Below are 23768 nucleotides of genomic sequence, written 5' to 3' on the forward strand. Positions count from 1 at the left end.
CACCTCACGTGGTGACCTTCTGTGCATGTGTCTGTGTGTGCATGGTGATAATGCTTAAGAGCTACTCTCTTAGCAAATTTCAGATATATAATACAGTATTGTTAACTATAGTCACCATGTAGTACATTATATCCTCAGAACTTATTCAACTTAGAACTGGAAGTTTGTACCCTTTGACCAACATCTCCCCACCCCTCAACCCAGCCCCTCTCCCCAACAACCACCATTCCACTCTGTTTCTATGAGTTTGACTTTTTTTTTTTAGTTTCCACATACAAGTAACACCAGCCAGTATTTGCCTTTGTCTGGCTTATTTGACTTAGAATAATGTCCTCCAGATTCATCCATGTTGTTACAAATAGCAGGATTTCCTTCTTTCTATGGTTGAATAACATTTCATTGTATATGTATATATATGCACTATATATATGTGTATGTATATATATACACTACACACACACACACACACACACACACACACACACACACACACTACATCTTCGTTATCTATTCATCTGTAGATGGACACTTAAGTTTTCTGTATCTTGGTTGTTGTGAATAATGCAGCAATGAACATGGGAATGCAGATACCTCTTTGAGATGCTGAGTTTACTTCCTTTGGATGTATATCCAGAAGTGGAATTACTGGATGATATGGTAGTTCTAGTTTTAATTTTTGAGGACTCTCCATATTGTTTTCCATAATGTCTGTACCAATTTACATTACCACCAACACTGTACAGAGATTCCCCTTTCTACACACCGTCACAACCATTTGTCATCTCTTGTGTAACATAAGGATACAGTTTCATTCTTCTGCACATGAATGTCCGGTTTTCCCAACACCATTAATTGAAGAGACTATGCCAATTGTGTGTTCTTGGTGCTTTTGTCAAAGATCAGTTGATCATATATGTGTGGGTTTATTTCTGGGCTCTTGACTCTGTCCCATTGGTCCATGTGTCTGTTTTTATGCCAGTATCATACTATTTTGATTAGTATAGCTTTGTAGTATAGTTTGAAACCAGGAAGTGTGATGCCTTCAGTTTTATTCTTTCTCAAGGTTGCTTTGGCTATTCAGAGTCTTCTGTGACTCCATACAAATTTTAGGATTGTTTTTTTTCTATTTCTGTAAAAAATGCCACTGAAATTTTATAGGAACTGCATTGAATCTGTAGACCACTTTGTGTAGTAGGGACGTTTTAAAAATATTAATTCTTCCAGTCCAAGAACATGGGATATCTTTCTATTTGTGCCTTTGTCAATTCATTTAATCAATGTCTAACAGTTTTTAGCACACAGGTCTTTCACCTCCTTGGTTAAATTTACTCCTAAGTATTCTATTTTTTTTGATGCTACTGTAAATGGGATTGTTTTCTTAATTTCTCTTTCAGATAGCTTGCTGCTAGTGTATAGATTCACAACTGAATTTTGTGTGTGGATTTGGTATCCTGCAACTTTAGTGAATTTATTAGTTCAAACAGTTTTTTGATGGAGTCTTTAGGATTTTCTTTATATACTTTTCCTCTCTCTAGTGTCCTTCTCTATGGCACCCTTATCAGTGGGATAAAATGTCCTTCAGGGGATGATATCCTTTTCTTAGAGGCATTTGAGTGGAGGCAAGATGGCCAGCAGTCATGGATACCATAGAGAATTCTGAGGTCACTTCTGACTAGGATAGGACAGCAAAGTCCATCTCTGCATAGTGGCTTTGAGCTATTATTTCAGCATCTGTGATATATTTTCACTGACTCATCCAGACACGCTCCATATTGGTCCTTTCCTACGGCCAGTGGCACATTCCATGAAACAATGCCAGGGCACAGTTTGGTGTGCTGTTTTTGGTGAGGTACATTTTTTTCTTTTTTTTTTTAAGCCTGTTTTTGCTTCTGTTTAACCATAGCTTTTATAGTGGTTACTCTGAGCCAGGGACTGTTGTAAGCACTTTATAAACATGAACGTATTAAATCCAGTTAATTCTGATTTTACGGATGGGGAATTGAGAACAGAGAAGTTGAGAAACATGCCCAAGTTAATACAGCTGGTAAGTGCAGATGCTGGGATTCAAACCCAGGCAGTCTGGCTAAGAATCTATACTCTCAAGCATTGAGTTGAAAGGTTAATAAATTTATTTTTGAAGATTGACCAGGTACAAAACAAAGATACAGTTCTTGTGCTTACTAAGGAGTCAAATCAAGTCCAAAGAGGGAGAGAGGCTTCCACTGATGGTGATTTTGACACAGAGAGTACATGAATGTGAGTGAGGAAAATTTTGGGTGGGAGGGTAGGCAAGGGGCTAGATCATGAAGAACAGACTTGTCAGGGCTATTGAAATTTGAAACCATGAAGGATCAGACTAGGACTGATCCACAACGAAGTTTCATATGAAGAGTAGTGGAATGAAGAAAATGTAGATAATTTAATAATTTGTTCATAAAGCTGAATTTATTTAATATAAATGACTCCTCTTTAAGATTACATCCTGCTGGGCTTCCCTCGTGGCGCACTGGTTGAGAGTCTGCCTGCTAATGCAGGGGACACGGGTTCGAGCCCTGGTCTGGGAAGATCCCATATGCCGTGGAGCAACTAGACCCGTGAGCCACAACTACTGAGCCTGTGCGTCTGGAGCCTGTGCTCCACAACAAGAGAGGCCGCGATAGTGAGAGGCCCACGCAGCACGATGAAGAGTGGCCCCCACTTGCCACAACTAGAGAAAGCCCTCGCACAGAAACGAAGACCCAACACAGCAAAATTAATTAATAAACTCCTACCCCCAACATCTTCTTAAAAAAAAAAGATTACATCCTGCTTATATTTTTTGATAGTAAAATGTCCATTTTTTGAATATTTTGTGTGTAAGAAGGTTTTTTTGTTATTGTTATGTCATTAGTGGCAAAATTTAAAGTCAACAACTCATATTAGTCCCCTGACATTAAAAAAAAACAATAATAAAATACCTAGGAATAAACCTACCTGAGGAGGCAAAAGACCTACTCAGAAAGCTATAAGACACTGATGAAAGAAATCAAAGATGACACAAACAGTTGGAAAGATATACCATGTTCTTGGACTGGAAGAACCAATATTGTCAAAATGACCATACTATCCAAGGCAATCTACAGATTCAATGCAATTCCTGTCAAATTACCAGTGGCATTTTTCACAGAACTAGAACAACAAAAAAATTAAATTTGCACGGAAACACAGAAGACCCCAAATAGCCAAAGCAATCTTGAGAAAGAAAAACGGAGCTGGAGGGATCAGAATCCATGACTTCGGACTATATTACAAATCTACGGTAATCAAAACAGTATGTTACTGGCACAAAAACAGAAATATAGATCAATGGAACAGGATAGAAAGCCCAGAAATAAACCCATGCAGCTATGGTCACCTCATCTATGACAAAGGAGGCAAGAATATACAATGGAGAAAAGACAGTCTCTTTAATAAGTGATGCTTGGAAAACTGGACAGCTACATGTAAAAGAATGAAATTAGAACATTCTCTAACACCACACACAAAAATAAACTTAAAATGGATTAAAGTTATAAATGTAAGACTGGATAGTATAAAACTCCTAGAGGAAAACATAGGCAGAACACTGTTTGACATGAATAGCAGCAATATCTTTTTGGATCCACCTCCTAGAGTAATGAAGATAAAAACTAAAATAAACAAATGGAACCTAATTAAACTTGAAAGTTTTTGCACAGCAAAGGAAACCATAAACAAAACAAAAAGACAACCTATAGAATGGGAGAAAATATTTGCAAATGATGTGACAGACAAGGGATTAATATCCAAAATATACAAACAGCTCATGAAGCTTAATATCAAAAAAACCCAAACAACCCAATCAAAAAATGGGCAGAAGAACTAAACAGACATTCCTCCAAAGAAGACATATAGATGGCCAAAAGTCACATGAAAAAATGCTCAACATCAATAATTAATAGGGAAATGCAACTCAAAACTACACACCAGTCAGAATGGCCATCATTAAAAAGTCTACAAATAATAAATGCTGGAGAGAGTGTGGAGAAAGAGGAACCCTCCTATACTGTTGGTGGGAATGTCAATTGGTGCAGCCACTATGGAGAACAGTGTGGAGGCTCCTTAAAAAACTAAAAACAGAGCTACCATATCATCCTGCAATTCCACTCCTGGGCACATATATGGAGAAAACCATAATTCGAAAAGATACATGCACTCCAATGTTCATGCAGCACTATTTACAATAGAGATTTATACATTATAAATATCTTACAAATTTTTACATTTCTAAAATGTATAAATTCATTCATTAATAGGCAAGACATGTAAGCAACCTAAATGTCCATCGACAGATGAATGGATAAAGAAGATGTGGTATATTTATACGGTGGAATATTACTCAGCCATAAAAAAGAATAAAATAATGCCATTTGCAGCAACATGGATGGACCTCGAGATTATCACACTAAGTGAAGTAAGTGAGACAGAGAAAGACAGAGACAGTTTTGACAGAGGAAAGAGGGGTGAGGGGCAGGTTACAGTGGGATAGATAATTCTCATTTATCTTTAGGCAACTGAACTCGAGTGACCACGCAGAAAAAAAATATTTTGGCTCCTTATCTGCATGTAGTTGCATTCTGCTGGTTGTTAGGTTGCCATATCTTTTAAGACACATGGGGAAGAGGAGTGCCATAAAGAAATTAAGTAATTTAAGCCATAGCTCTGAAGCAAAAATACTGGCAACTCCAAAATTACTCATTTGTCGCAGTGAAAAAATCAGCCATCAGCTTTTTTCTTACCACCCCCTCTCTTTCAGTTATGCCAAAGTAGATAAACATCAACATCCTAAAAATCTCCTCCCTGAGCATCTCTATGAGGGATCAAAGTAATGACCAGGGATGCATGTCTCCATCAGCATGTCAAGTCATTCCAGTCCTGTTCTGCCTGTTCCAGAGTTGGGAGGACACCTGAGACTGGATTTTATGTCCTTTCCAGAGTGTGTGTGGCAAAGAACACAGGCCTCCCAGCCGCCAGCCTGATCTGCTCTAGGAGAGCTCGTGTGGGAAGCATGCCCAGGTCCCCCTTGAACCAGTGTGGAGAGTTAATCACCCGCCAGGGCACTGTAAATTGAACGTTCACCTGTGATGAACTGGCAAAGCCAGCCTCCCTGCATGCCTCCCTTCAGACTACACGATTTCAGTGAGAAGGTTGTCTTTACAATCTGAAGGCCTGGAAACATTAAAAAATAAAACCCGGAATTGGCCTATTCCTGGAGCCTAGTGCTGAGCCTACTGGGCTAACATCAACCTGCAGGTTTCCCCCAGCACTGAAGACATACTTCATCCTATAATTGAAAAACAGACTTGATTTAGATTCCAGTGTGTCAGAGCTTACACTTGGGTCTCTTAGTGGAGAGGTCTGGGCAACAGGGAGACGGTCTCGTTCTGAAAAAAAAGACACTCCATAGACACTTGTGGAGAACGCTGCAAAAATGGAGCCAGGGTGATGTTTGAAGAAGGATTCTGAGACCTCTTGGTAGATTCTGGGGTTAGATTGAGGGATGTGAGGCATGGAGAGCCCAGACACGAAACAGAGCAAGTAGTGGCCTCCCATCCCGGAACTAGCATTTGTGGAGTCCCACTGCAGGCTAGGCACTTGACGTGTGAGTTCCCTGACTCCTCTCAACGTGCCGACACTGGTTATCATTACCTCTATTTGAAAGAACTGTAAAGAAAGTCCAGAGAGAAGGGTAACAGAGCCGGCAAATGACCCAATGATGATTTGAACTGGAACCCAAGTCTGTCTTGCTCTGAGATCATATTGTTTCCTGCGCTCCGCAAGGAACCTCGTTCCTTCCCTCTGAGCAGATGCCTATTGTCCTATGGGCTGAGTTTGGAAAGTTGTGATGCTTCTGCCAGAAGGACAAAGCAACATAACCCAAGATCACATGCTATCGACTCAGGCATTTTCCTATGGAGTTTATGTTGTGAACTGATAGCATCCTTTTGCTCATTTTCTCAGGGAATGCCTGGAAATCACATGTCTCTGCTCAGGGCTACTTTAGGAAACCCAGATGACAATGCGAAGCCCTCAGAGCCTAGCAAATTCTGGGCAAGTATCCCTCTCATGCAGAGGTGGACCTACTTTTCCTGAAAAGGGTTGGTGAGTTGATGTTTTAGGCTTTATGAGTCAGTCTCTGTCACAACTACTCAACTGTACTGTTGTAGCCCCAAAGCTGCCGTGGACGATATACATCAGTGAGCAAGTGTGGCTATGTGCCAATCAAACTATTCATGAATTTCATATAGTTTTCACTTGTCACAAAATATTATTCTTCTTTTGAATTTCTTTTTAATTAAAACAATGTAAAAACCATTCTTAGCTCGTGGGCCATACATAAATGGGTAGAGACCTGGATTTGGCCTGTGGGCCACAGTTTGCCAGTACCTGCTGTAGAGGATCATACTTTACTGTTTCACGTATGTTCCATAGTTTACTTCTAGAAAATTTACAAAAGTAGAACAGAAGATCTGTTTACAACTAATTAACGAAAACTACGAAGTGTAACCAGGCATTTTAAATCATAGTAACACCGTATATGTATAACAGATTCACTTTGCTGTACACCTGAAACTAACACAACATTGCAAATCAACTATACTCCAATAAATTTTTTTTTAAAAAAATCCTAGTAACACCAATTTTGGGTTTCTAGAGTAGCTCACGGAAAATGAGGTTCTGTATGACTTAAAAAAAAATTATTTCCTTAGGTTTTTAATCCAAAATTGGGGTTTATTATTTTTTTTTTTTATTGGAGTATAGTTGATTTACAGTGTTGTGTTAGTTTCAGGTGTACAGCAAAGTAATTCAGTTATACATACATCCATTCTTTTTTAGATTCTTTTCCTATATAGGTTATTACAGAATATTGAGTAGAGTTCCCTGTGTGTATGACTTTTTTAAAAGCTATTTTTTACTTGAAATTTTCATTGAGGTAAATATAGATTCACATGCAGTTGTAAGAAACAACCCAAAGAAACTCTTTGTACCATTTGCCTAATTTCCTCGTATGGTAATAGTTTGTAAAACGATAGTAGAATATCACAAGGAGGATACTGACATTGATATAATCTACTGATCTTATTCAGATTTCCCCTGTTTTACTTGTATTGGTGTGTGTGTGTGTATTTCGTTCTACACAATTTTATCAAATGTACAGATTTGGGTATCTGCCACCAGGATCAAGACGCAGAATAGTACCATCGCCACAAGGATTCCTTGTGTTACCCTTTTGTAACTACATACATCTCCCTCCATCCCTTCCAGCCCTAAGCCCTGGCAACCACTAATCAGCTCTTCATTTCTGAAATTTTGTCTTTTAAAGAACGTTATATAAATAGAATCATACAGTATATAACCTTTGGGGACTGGCTTTTTTTGACTCAGAATAAGTCCCTAGAGATTCATCCAGGTTGTTGAATGTATCAGTAGTTCATTCCTTTTTACTGTTGTGTGGTGTCCCATGGTGTAGAGGTACCATAGCTTCTTTAATGCTCTACCTGTTGAAGGACACTTGGGTTCTCTCCAGGTTCAGGCTAACATGAATAAAGTTTCTATGAATGTTTGTGTACAGGTTTTTAAGTGAACATTTCATTTGTCTGGAATAAATGTCCAAGAGTGCAATTTCTGGGCTATATGGTAATTTCATACTATTACTTTTTAAAAGTTCCCTTTGAGCATGTTTCAAAATAAGCTTTTTTAACATTATTTCAAAAATACTCAATAACAAATGATGGCATGGTAAAGGCCCTTTAAAAGTTTCCTGCCGCCTTGCATTCCCATTTTATAGACCCAGGAACTCCAGACTAGAGGACTAAACTGACCCCAAAAAGTCACAAGTTACAGAATGGTCAGTGCAGCGTAAGCCAGGACAAGAAATCGCTTCTGTCTCGCCATTTAATGCTCTCTTCCTATCACACTGCACCAGTGAAATTACAAATGGAAACGGCCAAGGATGGGGTGCCTCTCATCGCAGAAGAAAGGACATGATTTTCTTGGCCCTTGGGGATGTTGTGAGCTCACATCCAACCATGCGTCCTTGACACGGCCCCACTCAATGGAGTCTTGTGTGGCTTCTCCACTCAAAACTTGAAACTGCCTCAACGGTGTGAGCGAGTGATCAGGGACAGCAAAGTGTGAACATGACAACAATGCTTAATAATTCTCCCGGGTGTGTGTGTGTAAACTGGAAACTCGAATGCTCTGTGACCACAGCAAACAAACAGGCCCCCAGGGGTTATGCAGCTGCATGGTTAACAAGTTGATTCTACTGATTAGAGAAGGTTGAAGTAGTTTGGATAAGTTAACAATTCCTCCCATCTAAAGCTTATGGGACAAGTTCTGAGGTCCTGAACGGTCCAAAGAAGAATTTATTTCATTTCTACATGAGTTGGGACAATTGGTTTTTTCACTCCAATGGCCATGACTAGAACTGCAGATTCCCTACATTTCTCAGTCTCTCCTCAGAATCTAGGAGGCATTGCCACAGTGTGTCCATATCTTAAACTGGTTCTCCTCAAAACAGCGTCTTTGGACCAGCAGCATCGCCTGCAAACTTGCTAGGAACGCAGACTCTCAGGCCCCGCCCCAAGACCGGCAGAATCAGAATTGCTGCAGGTAAACCCCAGCCATCTGCTTCCTTACTAGAGCTTGCCTGGAGATGCCGAAGCTCACTAAAGCTTGAGCAGTGGTACAACTGTCTCCAAACTATATTTCAAGTAGACAACGGAAACGGAAGCCATAGCTTGCAAATAAGGTTAAACAAAAACAGCCAACAAAACAGTTTCAGTCCTTTTCTGTCAATTACAGAGTCTTTACGAGGTCAATATTGATATAAGCATAAGCCAGAGTTGTTATTTCTGACACTCAACGGATCATAGCTCTCTTCACACGTGCTATATGTACGTTATGTTTCTAATGAAAATGTTCAGTTTGTGCTTCTACTTAGCACCTATTTAAAATTCTTTATCAAACTGTAATTTCCTTGAGGGCAGGAAACGTGTGTCTCCACAGCCTAATAAAGTGGTACCTGATAAATGGTTGCCGAACAAATGAGTGGTTTGTGCTTTATATTACAGTGGTTTCGTCCTCCACTGAACAGTGCCCTTGAAGGCTGTAGAAGATTCTGGAATTGCGAAAACATTCTGACTATCCTTAAGTATCCAGCAGATTTCCCTGAACACAAAGGACTTGCAGAAATTGTTGCATAAACAACAACCAATGAAATCACATCTTTGGTGTTACTGCACTGACTCCAAATAATTTTACTGGGGACATTAGTTCCATGTGCATGTGGGAAAAACTAATTTCATAGGTGCCGTCTGGAATATTGTTGAAAAAACATTATTACCTACAAAATGGAACTTGAGAGCGTGTGAGTAAACAAAGGTGCCCTGTGACAGAGGTACCTTCTTTCAGAAGGGTCACTCATGGAACAATAGAGCTGGTAGGCGCCGGCTTCTGCTTCTACAATTCTTTTTTTTTTTTAATTATTTATTTTATTTATTTATTTTTGTCTGCGTTGGGTCTTTGTTGCTGTGCGCAGGCTTTCTCTAGTTGAGACAAGCGGGGGCTACTCTTCATTGCAGTGTGAGGGCTTCTTCTTGCGGTGGCTTCTCTTGCTGCGGAGCACAGGCTCTAGGCACATGGGCTTCAATAGCTGTGGCACGCGAGCTCTAGAGCACAGGCTCAGTAGTTGTGGCTCACGGGCTTAGTTGCTCCGCCGCATGTGGGATCTTCCTGGACCAGGGCTCGAACCCGTGTCCCCTGCATTGGCAGGCAGATTCTTAACCACCGCGCCACCAGGGAAGCCCTACAATTCTTCTAGTTAAGAAACCAAATTACACTGTCTTACCAGATGATCCAAATTCTGGCGTTAAGGTAGGGATGTCTCAAGCTCTTTGTCTGAAGTTGAACCTTTAGACTGTTCTGCCTGTTGGTTATTCTGTAAGAGTGAGAGTAACTGACACGACCACAGAAAGGTATTACGACAAATAGGCACTCTTGAAGGATCAGATATGTGTAAAGGAAAACACATCTATACTCAAGGATCTGAGATCACTTAGCAAGGAAGATTTGTGCTGTTGAATTTTCATACAGCTCATCTGAAGGACGGGAAATTCTAAGTGCTCTCCTCAGTGCTCTTTGTTATACAACACTACAAGAGGGATACAAATTTTGTAAACTACCTTGCAGTAAAACAAGCAAATAAATCATTCATCTGTGCCTAGGCATTTAAGAGGAGGAAAAAGTGAAATTAAGCATTTATGATAAGAAGACTTCAGCAATGAAGTACTTTGGAAATCTACAATTATTAATAATCGTAGGATGACTTCAACATGGTTTTCTTTCCCATCCAAAGAACATTTCCTTGAGGGTGACAGGAAGACGAAATGGTCACAGATATTCATTCATTTCCGTCATGCAATACTGCTGCCATCTCTGCATATTTATAGGAACAGGATTCTGCTGTTGATTAGGGTTTTTGCCCTCTTGAAATGGGGCTGCAGGACATGTAGATTTCTAAAAGGATGAACATGTTGCAGATCCAAGAGGAAATACAAAACCAGTCTGGGAAAAATATCACCTTCCAGACAAATTTTAACTCTGTACTTAATTTGTTCAGGTATTTCACAGAGAATCTGTCACTAGGCAAAACTCTTAGAAACTAGTTTTGGGGCTTCCCTGGTGGCGCAGTGGTTGAGAGTCCGCCTGCCGATGCAGGGGACACGGGTTCGTGCCCTGGTCCGGGAAGATCCCACATGCTGCGGAGCGGCTGGGCCCATGAGCCATGGCCGCTGAGCCTGCGCGTCCGGAGCCTGTGCTCCGCAACGGGAGAGGCCACGACAGTGAGAGGCCCGCGTACCGCAAAAAAAAAAAAACAAAAACAAACAACTAGTTTTGAGCCAACATGTGTTACAACAGTTGTTGGCAATCCCTGAATATTTTCGTAGCGTTAGTTCAAATATACTGAGTAACGTTTGATATACAAAGCTTCAGGCTGATCTAGTCTCAGAAAGATTCTTTAAAGTTATAAAGCTGTCCATTGTGAACTGAATGGACAGTGTGGTAGAAAATGAATGTCCACCTTCAACTCTGGCAGGTCACTGTCTCAACAGGCTATCAAGCCTTTTCATTAGTTATATTAACAAAGAGATCCTAAGTCCCGCCTAAGTCCATGGACCTCTGAAGGAAGTCTAAACAATTCTGAGTGATTTGGAGTAAAAGCAGTATTAACCAACAAAGTCAAAAGCTTGTTAGCGGGCACTCTCTCCCCCAGGGAAATTTGTTCTCCTAACCTCTATGCCATTCTGCACCTCCCAGGGCATTAACAGCTAGTGATGGTTCTTTAATGTGGCTTCTTCTTTTCTGTATCTTTCCTTAGCTGGGATGGGAAGCAACACATATGTATTAGTTTTATTTTGGTTTATTTATAGGGGAGTAATTTGCATCATGTGCACATCTCTGTGTGTGTGTGTGTGTGTGTGTGTGTGAGAGAGAGAGAGAGAGAGAGAGAGAGAGAGAGAGAGGAAAGGAATACTCAGAAATATTGAAAAAGTTTGAAGACCACTCATCTAGTCTTTTCAACTAATTAAATGAAATTAATTTGAACTCTAATTTATCTCCCTTCTCACATCCCTCTATTTGTGACTTACAGAACACTATGTTCTTTTTCTTAAACACTCCATTATAGTTGTTACATTTACTCTATGCAATGGCCTCAAATTTCTCCATCTCATTCTTCTTTTCTCCCAAGTCACGAGGAAGTGGGCGGGTTTCTTCCCACCCCTAACTGCTTCCCTTTGGTACACACTCATTTCCTCCCTTCCATTTTCACAAATTCAATATTTGGAACCCAGAAAGAATAAGAAACAAATAGAAATCATTACAACCTAATATTTCCACATTTGTTCTGTCTGGTCTCTCAGAGCTCCTAATTAGTCTTGTCTTAATTCTTTGGCAAATTTCAGGAACTTTCACAATCTTCGAATTATCATCTTCCAACATTCTCACTTGGGAATTCCATGGAAACCTCCTGCCCCCATGCAATCCTAGGATTTGATTAAGAGCCATATTTTATGGAATGCCATGAGAGCTCTCACCTCTCTGGCCTATTTTGTAACATTCTACAAGTTACAGGACCCGGTATGTACAGACATGTCCTCCCAAGCCTTTCCAATCAGTGGGCTAGGGAGAGCCATTATAGTATTCATTATACCTTTTGCCAGTCTTTTTTCAAATCTGGGATCATAATTGATGGGTTTTATTTATCCCATCGGTAGAGCCTTTGTTTCATGGATCTCATTTTCTTGAGCAGTCCCACTGGCCTCAAACCCTTACTTGCCATAAAAGTCAGATAAAATTGCCCACCAAGAGGCCCTGGAATACAGCCAGTCTGTTGGAATTTAAGGGACGGTCCTTGCTGCCCTGGAGCTTATCTGTTCTGGACACGAGCGTAGCCCGGAGGGCAAACAGATTGCCTGCCACACGTCAGGGTAACATAAGTATGCAGGGGAGGAAATAGCGAACCCTTGCGGGGCAAACCGAAGTGGGCAAATCCACAAAGCCATGGTCGGTGAGCACAAACCAGTAGGTCGGCTGTCCCATATTCAGTAAATGAAAATGTGAGGTTTCTTTTGACCTCGTGTGCTGATGTAAACCTACGGTTCACACAACCCCCGAAGACAATGCATTCCACAGCAGGCCAGGGTCCGTGAGTCATAATGTCATCCTTGAAAAAGGTCAGGAAGGTAGAAAATATGATCTTTACAATTTTTGTGTACCTAAAGGGTCCATGATCTATTAAACAAATGGAAAGAGTGATGGTTTCAGGGAAACACTAAAAGAGTCTTTAAAAATAGTCAGTTGATTCCAGTGATTTACGTCATCAAGAAACAGACCATCTTAAGTAACACATGGGCAATAAAAGCGAGCAGATGTTTGCATTCTAACCAGGGCACTAATGGAGGTGCTATTGCACGGTATCAAAGTAAAGTCTGCCATCTTCAGAACTGCCCACTGGAGTTTTAAATACAGCTGCGTAACTTTGACTCAACAACCGGTAAGCTTTCCGGGGCCACTCTGAACATCATGCCCTGCCGCAGGTAAGAATGAATAATTCACCGTTAACGTGCTATGTCAAACTCATTTCCTGAAATGGACCTTGAAGCGTGTGATTGACTGTAAGATCCGAACGTGCCATAAAGACAATTCCTTGGGTTGCTGAATTACGAACATAAGTTATTATGAGCGAAGCACAGTAAAAGTAAACGAGCGAGTCCAAACCCACAGGAGACTGGATTTGGAATTTCACACGCAGGCTCTCTAAGCCTCGCAGTTAGGGAGTCAAGCATCGGGTACTTGGGTAAAGCTTGATAGTGGAAATGTATTCAGAAAAGACACCCTCTCCCTCCCACTCCCCTTCAGAAATTGAAAGTGTTCAATAAACATTAAGCCAGGTTCTTCTGGCTCAGTAACTGACTCCTGGGAGTATGGAAGGCATGTGGAGGATTAACTCTTTAGGCCACCAGGCTAGCGTAATTCTAGGGCCGCTGCCCTAGAATGATCATTTATTAAATCAGAAATAGCCAATCAGCTCTGGAGCACCTCAGAGCTAAGGAGCCGGGATTCCTGCTACACTGGCGTTTTTTGAGTAGGGACATTTAAAAAGCAAATTGTGGGGACTTCCCTGGTGGTCCAGTGGTTAAGAATCCATCTTGCAATGCAGGGGACGCCGGTTCAATCCCTGGTCAGGGAACTAAGATCCCACATGCCGCGGGGCAACTAAGCCCGCGTGCCACAACTAGAGAGCCCGTCTGCCGCAACTACAGAGCCCACGTGCTCTGGACCCTGCGTGCCTCAACTAAGAGCCTGCGCGCCGCAATGAAAGATCCCGCATGCTGCAACTAAGACCCGACACAGCCGATAAATAAATAAATAAAGCAAAGTGCGTTCACACTACTATTACAGAATACGACTAATGACAAAAACCAGACAAGCCCTGCCATTTGTAGGGGTCAGTTTCACCGGGATGAACCCCGCCAGGACATTATTCCGCAGCCAGTCTCTGGCACCTACCCCTTGGCTGGCTGTCTTGTCACGTGGAACAATAGTGCCCCTTTCACCTGATTCCTGCTGTCTTCCATCACTCGCCTGCTTTCATTTCTGTGCCATCTACTCCTCTTATTTATCAAGACACCTAGAGAACAATGTCTTCTCAGCCCCACCGACTCAAGCACAATGACCGTTTTTGTCTCGTATCATATTTCTTGATTTTTTTAACGTGACCTCCTCATTTCTTACTTACTTCTGTAGTTGGCTCTTCCTGCCCGTTTGCTTTAACTTTGCAAGCATTTCCCGTGAAGTTTCATTCTCACCCTTTCTTTTGTGGTCTGTTTTCCCTTTCTCTCTCTCTCACACTCTCTCTCTTTTCGGTCCCCAGTATTTTCTAGCAATTTGTGGCTTTTGCCCCTTCTTTTCTTGAGCCCTTTGTCTTCCACCTGCTTGTTTGCTAGGCTTTTGTTTATGGATGGAGGGTGGACTTGGCTGGGGAGGGGAGAGTAGATTTTTGTTGCTTTGAGACCTCCTTTCCTCTATCATCTCCTGCTACTCTTTTTTTTTTTTTTGCGGTATGCGGGCCTCCCATTGCTGTGGCCTCTCCCGTTGCGGAGCACAGGCTCCGGACGCGCAGGCTCAGCGGCCATGGCTCACGGGCCCAGCCGCTCCGCGGCATGTGGGATCCTCCCGGACCGGGGCACGAACCCGTGTCCCCTGCATCGGCAGGCAGACTCTCAACCACTGTGCCACCAGGGAAGCCCTCTCCTGCTACTCTTTTCTTTCCTGCACTCTTTTTTCTTTTCCTTTCTTTGTTTTACCCCTGACCTCTTTGGACTTCCACATAACTTTTAAATCATCATATTTGGTCTTAAAATAAAAGTGGCCTTTTCTTTTCTTATGTTTCATTCGAGTTAAAAAAAAATCAGTCAACAATGGCTACAGCTTATCCAAACTTTCAAAGGGAAACATACATTTGTATACATGTAACATACACAGATACATACATAGACACGTAGAGCGTTGCTATATTATCCATAGTGACTCTAATAGATAAAACAAGAACTGGGTGTACTAACAGTAGTATGTGGAAATATTCTACAGGAACTATATAAGCCCTGAAAAGGTCTTGGAAGCAGCAATAAAAATTAATTTTATGATAAATATATTTTGGCATATAACAATATTCATGTTTCACTGGAATTACTACTGTTATATATTGACATCTAAAGTTAACTGTGAAACTCCTGATCAACAGCAATAAGTTACATACAACACACACACACGCACACACTCACACACACAACTGTTCTTGTCCCCACAGAAGGCAGGTCATTTAAAAATAAACTTTTGTATAATCTAAAACTCACATATTGACTTATGCTACCAAAATACAGCCTGGAGTAAGCAGAGAAACAAGTAAATCAAATGGACAAGTATATATAAAATAGACTGCTGCAGAGATAACACGGGACAGATTTTATTAACTAATTTATGACCTACAATCTGTTGGCGGAGACCTTCCTCCTCCGCAATTTCAGTCTTCCTGAGCTGGATAAACAGATCAGAAGGCCTGATGGTGTGCAAAGCTCACATCTTTATCTTTGCAAGAACTTTATTTGGGGGCCTGGAAACAGAAGTTCCCACCATTTTTCATTCACTGTAACGTCTGATGTGCTTTCTCTTTGCTGCAACCTTCACTTCGGATCATTCTACCAGGTTCCTTCTTTATCTTTGAGCTATCGGCAAATGATTTACTATTGGCAGGTCACTACACTCACAGACAGTGTGAACTCTCTCTGGTTTGACACCGTCTAGCTCCTGCTACAGCACTGTGACTGCTCGAGCAACCAGACGTGGAGCAACTACTATTGCACACGCTAATCAGAAGTTTCTACTGACTGCTCCTGCTTGAACTCGGCAAAACTAAAGCCAAGTGCGTCTTTATGAAGTGAAAAGGCAGCTCCTCTGGGACATACAATTCGGATTTAGAATCGCCTTTTTAAATTGCTCTTATACCTTGAAATACATTTGCATCAAAAAGGACCACACAGAGAAAAAATTATAAAGGCAGGGAAGGTAGTGGAAAGAGGAAGGTCTTAAAAGCATGTCTGAGACTTCTAATTCAGATCACAGCTTCCACTCCACTTCCTTCTCCGCTCCTCCCACCCCCAAATCCCTGCCTGGGTGTAGACAGTAAACTCTCAGATATCCACACGGGGAAACAAGCACAACTTGCTTATCCGAAAAGTCATACACATGTGTCACATTCTTCCACCCGAACAAGTGAAATAACGAAATAAGATGCCTCCCACTCTCTCCCACCCATTTTTCTGTATGAAAATAAGTGTTTCTTGCATGGAAAGATAACCGAATGGGGTCTGGATGGGACACTTAATCTTTCTGATAATTCAGTGGGAGATAAATGTGGCTATAAAGAGACAATAGTGGGTCAAGAACGGAGGGAAAGAAGTGGAACCAGGCAACAGGGGGAGACTTTTCGTAGTGACTAGGATCCTACAATGCCAGAACACCTGCAGAGACGGACGCTAATACCTGGTTTCCACGGGGGGCTTAACCCCTTCTGCCGTTTCACCTGCTCATTGCAGCGTTTTCCTAACCCGATGGCTGCAGCTTTCACTGTCTAATGGCTCCCTTTAATGAGGGAATATTTGGAAGCCAGAATGGAATTCGCTGAGGTCACTCAAGGGCAGCGGAATTACATATGTCGTATAAAATGCTCTCGCTAAACTGATGCTAGAAAAACAGAATGGGAAAGCCTTCACCCGAACCCTACAGGGAGTATGTAGTTAATCGACTGTGATCACCTGTTAGTGCAAACTCTCGGGTTACATTTTCCTAAATCCTATAGTCCTCTTACAAGTGATAAGGGATCTCAGCTGAGAAAAGCAATGTAGCTTATTCCTATATGGGATCCCTTAATCCAGGCTGAGAGAGAGGAGGAGAGGGGGTTGGAATGAAATAGAAGGAATTCACTGGCCAACTGAAGCCAATAGCTGCCCTGTACATTATCAACAAGGCGAAACTTCACTAAGGTAAACTTACAGAGTGTTGAGACCTCAGCTGTCAAAACTCTCACACCCCACCCCACCCCCTCGGAAGTTCTTGAAAATAGCCACTCTTCCTCTAGGCTTCATTGCTGGTCAATTTTGGAATAATAATAGGAACTCATGTAGGTAGGACCTTCGACCATATCTGAAGTTATCTTGATTGTCCCAACAACCCTGTGAGGTGGATGCTTACGGCCTCATCTTCTTTTTTCTTTTTTGGCCATGCTGCACGGCTTGCAGGATCTTAGTTCCCCGACCAAGGATCGAACCTGTGTCCCCCGAAGTGGAAGCGGGGAGTCCTAACCACTGGACCTCCAGGGAATTCCCCTCATTTTAAAGATGGGAGAACTGAGGTTCAGAGAAACTTAGCATCACAAAGCTAGTAAATGGATGAGCGAGGACTTGAACCCACGCCAAGCCTTTTGGCCCCAAAGCTGGCGCATCTTCCACTCCATCAGGCTACAAACGATTCCTCTCTCTACTGTCAAACCAGGTCAACTTTCATTGTTCCCTACATCATTAATGACAAACTATTCCTCTAGTTAGGAGGACCAAATTCCTGGGAGTCTGCCTTGCCGCTTCCTGGTCCCTCATCATAGCTCATGTCCCATTCACTACCCACTGCTGTCTATTTCACCTGTGAAATATAACTGAAATCCACCCACTTCTCTTCCTCTCTACCTCCAGGATATTAGTATAAGTAGACATCATCTTTCCCTGGACTCCTCTTTTAGGCTCACCCACATTCACTCTGATGTCCTCCGATCTAGTCTCCCGGCTGCTGCCAATGTGGTGTTTCTGAAAGACAAATGTCATCCCTTGTTGAAAACTCCCTGATACAGTCCGGCCATTTCCTACCCCTCCAAACACTGACTCACATCCCTTCCTACTACCTCTCAGTTGAAGCACCCCTTTCTTGGGGAAGCTTTCTCTGACTCCCCTTGATTATCTAAATCCTCCCAGTACAATCTCATGGCCATATAACTATACAGCTTTTATTCTAGGCAGACTTTTACTCTTGTTTGCATGATACGCCATCAACGCATGTAGGGTGATGCCTGGTTCAAAGCAGGAATTTGATAAATATCGTTGAATGAATGTTGAGCTTCTCCTTTTTTTCTCTTTTCCTGCTCTCTTTCCGTTCCCATATCCTCATCCCTATCCCATTCCTTGTCCCATCGTCACAGGCTCTTGCTTTCTTACTTCATCTTAATGGGAAAGAAACCCCCGCCAGAGCAGTAAATACGGCAACTACAATTGATGCTCTCTCTAGAGCCATTAATTTCTACTAAAACACTCTTGACACCTTAAAAGACAATTAAATCATTCTATAATGCTGAGATTTTAGGCATCCCTGTGGGATGGGGGAGATACACTCTATTTCCTGAGTTCTCCGGGGAAATGCTTTCCAGTTTAACAAGGCTGACATTGGGATGTATCTTACACTTGCTGCTGCCCAGGGGCCAGTCACGATACAATTGTCATTGCCCACCCATGAACCTTCTTGGTCCTAGAAGTTCATATTTTTGTCACTTCTATTGAGTTCTAGGCATTATTTGAAACAAGTCCCCCACATTAGGAGACGAGAAGTCACACGCCTGGCAAAGCCTCTCAAAGAAATGAAAAGGAGGAAGGGTTTCCCCCAGGCCAGAAGGAGATCGTCTTAGGGCTCAGGTGGGACTAGAGGAAAGGCGTCTGGACAGGCACCTAGGAGATCAATGGAACCCACCAAGAGTGCTGGTTCTTAACACATTTGTGGAAATGTGTCAGAAAGGCTGAAGAATGAGTGCACTGACAAGTGTAGTCCCTTGGTGGATATTCCTGGGGGTATGAAGGGATAACTGCATTCCCAGGTAGGACCATTTGAGGAAGGAACATAGTTCTGGTTGTTGCCTTTTGGTAGAGACTCAGAGATAGTAGAGAAGCTCTTTAAAAAGAAATGCAGTGGGGCTTCCCTGGTGGCGCAGTGGTTGAGAGTCCGCCTGCCGATGCAGGGAACGCAGGTTCGTGCCCCGGTCCAGGAAGATCCCACATGCCGCGGAGCGGCTGGGCCTGTGAGTCATGGCCGCTGGGCCTGCGCGTCCGGAGCCTGTGCTCTGCGACGGGAGAAGCCACAGCAGTGAGAGGCCCACGTACCGCAAAAAAAAAAAAAAAGAAAAAAGGAAAAAAATAAGAAATGCTGTATTTTGGCACAGAACATGATGGCATCGTGCAGAAAAGCATACACGTGACAACTCCAAATGAAAAGTGCTTTAGCAAAGTTGGAATCTTACAAAGTTTACCCTGACTATATTTTCCATTTTATGTATGCAAAGGAGGAATACATGATTTTTGTAAAACATTGCTCTAAATAAGCCTAGAAGAATTCTTTCAATAAAAGTAGCATAAAATGTTTCAATGCTAAGAAAACACTGTTAGGGTCTAAATGGAAGAATGTTTTTTCTTTCTTAATGCTGTATCTTACAATAGAGGTTATCTCAAGTTCAATGAAAAAAGTCAGAAATAGAGAGTCACTTGATCTACGTTTTGATAAAGCCACTTCTGTGGACTGAATTGTGCCCCCCCTCCACCACCAAGTTCATATGCTGAAGCCCGAACCCCCAGTGCGCTGATATTGGAGATGGGGCCTTTGGGAGGTAACTAGGGTTAGATGAGGTCATGAAGGCTGGATCACCATGGTGGGATTAGTGCCTGTATAAGAAGAGGAAGAGAGAGAGACTGCTCTCTCTCCATCATGTGAGGACACAGTGAGAAGACGGCTATCTACAAGCCTCCAGAACTCTGAGAAATGAATGTCTGGGATTTGACCACCCAGTCTGCGCTGTTTTGTTATAGCAGCCTAAGCTGACTCATACACCTGCCCTGTTTCCTCATCAAACCAACACCATATGGTCCCCACTTGCCTTAGCCAGGAGTGAACTTTGGGCAGGGCACACCAGCCCACAGGACACATCCCGTCCACATCATAGGAGCGACATCAGATTAAATGTTACATTCCACTGGGGTGGGATGTGATGTGTGGGGAGTGGGAGAAAGAGAGTGGGATCTGAGGATAACCTTGGGGGCATAACACCTTAGAGAAGTCCATCCTCAAGACCCCTGGATAACCACTGTTATGAACTGAAGCCAGGGAGAATTCTACTTATTGTTAGTAAAACAAGTTTTGCTTATAAAACGTGTTACTTTGGGGAAAACACCTTAAAAGGGGGAAACTTATGTCTGAGACAACATAGATTGCTACCGAAGCCTTTAGAACAAGGGTCTCAAACACAAAACCTACAGGGGACAAACAGGTAACACACATTAGAAAAGAGGACCTGGTACAGGACATTAGAAAGTATATCACGCTTCACTGAAAAGCATATTTGAAATCACCGAGTGGGCAAAATGACATATGGGACACCAGTGTTTGTCTTCTACTTCTTCAACCCCTTAACTGCCTTTTTTTTTTTTTTTTTCCCAGCACATGGGATCTTTCGTTGCAGCATGCGGGATCTAGTCCCCTGACCAGGGATCGAACCGGGGCCCCCTGCGTTGGGAGCTCGGAGTCTTAACCACTGGACCACCAGGGAAGTCCCCAGCCCTTAACTGTTTACTCGAGGATGCCTCATCCACCCCGACACATTTCAGATCCAACTAATACTTATTGACTGGCCTCCTGCCCAGCATTGTGCTAGGTGCTTTCAATACTCATAACTGTCCAGTGAATTGTGTATTTATGTCTCCAGTGATACATGAGGAAATTGAATCCCAGAGAAGTTTAAGATGACTCAGCCAAAGCCACCATCCACTACTTTGGAAGAAACTTGGGAAACACGCTATATTCTTTTGTTTCTTAGCTTTAAGCCAAGTATATCAGTTCGAATAAACTTGTTATCTGTTCTCTAGTAGTTTATGTACTGTTTTGTTCCCCAAGGCAATACATGATGACTCTGTCAGTACAGATCGAAATAGCTGCACAATTAGATACTCATGGGGGAGGGGGAAATAATTCTGGTTTAAATAACCAAGGCCTCTGTTGCAGAACAATAGCTATAAATAATGCAGTATTTCCTGGCTCGAGCTCTTTGACCAAAATTCCAATTCTGTCACGTGTTAAAACTGAAACTGTCAAATTGAGGAGGTTCTGCTTAATTTCATGTCTGTCTCAAGTTTAGACAAGTGAAGAGCAGCTCACAAGAGAGTGCGCAGTTGGAGCCAATCTCTATGCAGATCCAGCTATTAAGCACCCAGCATACCTGAGAATGCTATATTCCACAAAGCATTGCTATCCATTTCCATTTTCCTTTTTTTTTTTTTTTGCGGTACACGGGCCTCTCACTGTTGTGGCCTCTCCTGTTGCGGAGCACAGGCTCCGGACGCGCAGGCTCAGCGGCCATGGCTCACGGGCCCAGCCGCTCCGCGGCATGTGGGATCTTCCCGGACCGGGGCACGAACCCGTGTTCCCTGCATCGGCAGGCGGACTCTCAACCACTGCGCCACCAGGGAAGCCCTCCATTTTCCTTTTTTTTTTTTCAATTGTTTTATTTTTTATTTTTTTTTCATTTTCCTTTTAAATAAAAAAACAAAATTAACTGAACCCTGGGCAATACTACGTAAAGTAACTCAATTTCTCCGAAAGCTTCACTCACAGAAGATTCCCTTACATGTGATTGCAAGCAATTAATTAAAAAATGGAAATGTACTTTTACATTTAACTAGAAGTCCTAGTCTAGTATCTATCACCTTGCCAGCCAAGCATTCTTCAAATATAAATATATTTTAAATTGGTTTTGCCAGTGTCCTAGATACTTCGAAAATCCTGCTGGCGCAAACCAGTTATTGATTCACAGTCCCTGATTCTAAGCCTCTCATCTACAGCCCTAGAAGTAACAGCAGGTGCTCTTGCCAGCCTCATAAGAATTGTCACTGGACAATTAGTAATTTCCAGTGGTTAAAAGCCAGTATAAAAGCTCTCGAGTTACCTAGTACTCTGGAAAGCTCTCTTCTTAATGTGGCGCCCTGGGAACCCCTGACAACCCAAGAAAATGTGGCCTTGAAGAATACATTAGCAAAATATAAATAGGTATCATCCAGCTCCCTGTCATTTAGAGACGCTCTGCAGGGCATCTACCGGACACGTTCTGACCTGGAAATCATCTGGTCACTGAAAGCATGAACATCTTGACCTGTGTGTTAACCTGTTTTCTGCCCACAAGTTGGAAAGCTCTGACTTCAACAGCGCCCCTCAGGACGATCAGCCATAAAAGTGAGTGGTCGAGTAAGTCTGTAGCAAATCATACTTCAAATGCTGCACACCATGCAGGCAATGAGACTTCTCTTTGCGGAAATGCTATCAGTTGCACGAAGATTTGGTTTAAGTTCATCTGTCTCTTGTATACCCGCTTTTCCTCCCGAGTACTTAGCATAGGACTTCAAAAGGCACTCAATAAAGATTCGCTGAATGAATGTAACAGGAATTAATAACACAAAATGTTTTTGAAAAGGTGATTGATGTCAAATGGTAGGCAGAGAAAGTTCGCCAGGGATAGGAATGCTGTGCACAGATTTGGTACAGGGTCTAAGGAAAGAATTTACAATTGATAAATAACCTTTGAAACCAGGTTCTTTTATGTCATTGCCTCTGGACTAGGCCACACTGGCGGCAGGAAGAGCTCAGCCGAACACACTGTGATAGCAGTCTGAGAAAGGGAAGCATAAATGATAACAAAACGTTAGAAAGGATCCCGGGAGGAAACACTTTGCCATCAGCTTTCCAGGAGATCTTTAAGAATAGAACAACAGCGACAACGACAGCAACACACGCACAAATACTTACTTAAATTCTTTATAGAATAAAGGGGGAAAACTGGATGACATACAGAGGACCTTGACATCCCCACCGTAGCATGAAAGATGATAAAAATTAGGGTATTTTTCATCACATTGAGCCCCAAGGCTTGGGTTAACACAGTGTAGTTGAAGTTTGACTGGCTCTATCTGTATTCTGGGCCTGGATTGTCAAAGACGGTTTCCTAGCTTTCACACATCATGACAGATATAGAAATTGACCCTATCTGTACAACATACTGGGGCAAACTGAGGAAGCTATGTGGTCCACGGATAGACTTCAGGGGGATACGGCCAGCCCAGGCACAGCCAGATGACCCAGATGCCAAAGAGGGATTAAGTCTTGGGCATGTCTGCAACCCACTGATCATCTCCCAGCACTCTTTGGCCCATCTGTTGGGAAGCTTTGCCTTAGAGAATGTTCCTCGGGATGATCAGGCAAAAATGGAGCCATCAGGGAAATGTGCAGCAAACCATACTTCATACGCTGCACTTTTTCAGGGAGTCACAACACACATTAGCAAAGGACCGCACTGATGCTCCGTTACTCTCTTTTTCCGCCCCCAGGACTTTTCATCCTCCTTCACCAGGACACTTACTAACGTCTCACAGACCTAAGGAGGCTGCCGAATGGTTCCAATGTCCACACAAGCACGCAGCACCAGTGACTCGAAAACAGCTAATGCAACACCACCACATCCTACCTGCCTTTCACTGCAGGATTAGTTCTCACACTGAAATAACTTTAATCTTCAAGAA

General features: G+C 42.4%; 1 protein-coding gene across 5 annotated transcripts in view; it reads right to left on the bottom strand.

Moving 5' to 3' along the window:
• Positions 1 to 23768, bottom strand: part of MID1 (midline 1) — a 677015-nt gene that overhangs the window by 387879 nt on the left and 265368 nt on the right. For 2 of the 5 annotated variants that reach the window (XM_049704925.1, XM_033420199.2), the window contains one exon: positions 17925 to 17978. The exons of the other annotated variants lie outside the window; for them this stretch is intronic. The gene's annotated coding sequence lies outside the window, so the exon portion shown is untranslated. The remainder of the gene's footprint in view (positions 1 to 17924; positions 17979 to 23768) is intronic. 5 annotated transcript variants of the gene reach the window in all.

Source organism: Orcinus orca, chromosome X, assembly GCF_937001465.1.
Source record: "Orcinus orca chromosome X, mOrcOrc1.1, whole genome shotgun sequence".
Taxonomy (NCBI): Eukaryota; Metazoa; Chordata; class Mammalia; order Artiodactyla; family Delphinidae; genus Orcinus; species Orcinus orca.